Genomic DNA, 2,095 nt, shown 5'->3' with positions numbered 1-2,095 from the left:
AAGTCGGGAGGCGTAACAAACTTTGACATTGTGGTCAAGCCAGGTAGCAATTGAACCTACAATCTCCTAGCTGGTAGGCAGGAGCGCTTTCCATTGCGACAGCAGCCCAGCGCATTATTGCGCCTGACACACTGCAGTTATGGTGTTAACACGGACACGAGCAGCAACAAGAACATTCATAACGTGAGCAGCCAGCAAAGATAATCACCGTCACTGATTCAGTTCATTGGCCCCGACTTCGTGATGCGGCGAGTTTCACTGGCAAAGAAAACATATTTGTCCACAGGGAGTTGCCATTCACCTTAACCAGTCCGCTCAGCCATTCAATGAGATCACTACTGTTCTGATAAATCTCAACTCCGCTTTCCTGCTTTTCCTCCTCAACATAACGAAAATTCAAGTCTAATCACAACATCGTATATCCCTGTTATCTTTCGGAAGTTTACTTTAATGACCTGTGTGTGTTTGCAGGAAATTCCGGACTCAATATTGAGTTCAATAATTTTAGGGCCTAAACTCTCCCATGTCCCAGCCCCAACCCCACACACAAGGCCTTGTTACCACATAGCCTGCCACTGCACACCCCGTGTTGTTAGTCACTAACAATCCCCATTAACAACTACTCACCCTCCCAGCCTGATCGTTAGCAACTCCTTTGTCTGTCCAACTGTCTTTCTCTCTCTTTGGGCTCTATTCTATCGTTTACTCCCTACCCCACCCACCTCCCTATTTTCTGTTTATAAACTGATGTTTTCCCAGCCACCATCAGTTCTGAGGAAGGGTCACCGGACCCGAAACGTTAACTCTGTTTTCTCCTTCACAGATGCTGCCAGACCTGCTGAACTTTTCCAGCAACTTTGTTTTTGTTCCTGATTTACAGCATCCGCAGTTCTTTTGGTTTTTCTTTACCTTCCTCGGTTCACTTCACCGAGGCACTGCGCAATCGAACACTCATTTTTACAATGACACCGTTCAGTCTGTCCTGCTACGGTCACTCTCGCTGAGTGAATGTGCTCCAGATATACTAATGAAACCTTCAAAACAGTCGATCCACTTAGATACTGCGGTTGTGAGACCAAACATCATGGAGCAGCTTTTTCCTGACATGTACCAGTGATTATTGGAGTATCAGACTCAGGAAAAGGACACAGGACAACATTGATCAAAAGAGACTTCGATGGAAAGACCATTTCCTGTGGTTTCTGCGTCATTTATTTCATTTGTTCACTCGGCTATGGCTAGAGTATTGTGTGCAGTTCTGCAAATTCACATTACAGCAGGATGTGATAGCACTGGAAACGATGCAGAAGAGATTTACCAGGATGTGGTCTGGGCTGAAGCGTTTCAGTTATGAAGAGAGATTGGACAGACTGTGTTTTGTTTTCCTTAGAGCAGGAGAGATTTACAGGAGACAAGACTGAGATGTATAAAACAATGAGTGTTATTGATAGGGTAGACTGAAAGAAACGTTTTCTCTTCATGGCAAGATCGATCAAAAGCGGGGCAGAGATTTAACGTAAGATGTCGGAAGGTTTGAGTAGATGGGCAGAAAACTTTTTTCAGCCAGTGCGTGTTTGGAATCTGGAAGCCACTGTCTGTAAGTGTCCTAATGGCGGATTTCCCAGTAGTTTTAAGAAGCATTCAGATGTGAATTTGTGATGCCAAGGCAGACACGACTATGGACCAAGCGATGGAAAATAAAATTAGGATAGTAAAGCAGTTTTATTTGCCTAATGCACGCTTAGGGGGCTCGGGGGTGGCGTGGGCGGGGGCGGTGGTTGATGCACGCGCTGTCCTTGGTGGCATAGTAGTTAGTATCCCCGCCTGTTACCCGGGAGACCGCAGATCAATTCCCAGTCGGGGAGGCTCTAAGCATTTTTGATTCAACCTTGGGTGATGTCTGTGTGGAATTTGTGCCTTCTCCCCTTGTCTCCATTGGGATTTCTTCTCACAGGCAGAACATATGCAGATTAGGTGAATTGGCCACTGGAAATTGCCCGTAGTGTGCAGGGATGTGCAGACCAGATAGTTCAGCCGTGATAAATACGCGTTTACAGAAAGTTCTCGGGTCTGAGGAAGGGTCACCGGACCCTAC

The sequence above is a fragment of the Rhincodon typus genome, unplaced genomic scaffold (genome assembly GCF_021869965.1).
Source record: "Rhincodon typus isolate 14 unplaced genomic scaffold, sRhiTyp1.1 hic_rhity00000091, whole genome shotgun sequence".
NCBI lineage: Eukaryota > Metazoa > Chordata > Chondrichthyes > Orectolobiformes > Rhincodontidae > Rhincodon > Rhincodon typus.
This window is presented reverse-complemented; position numbering follows the sequence as displayed.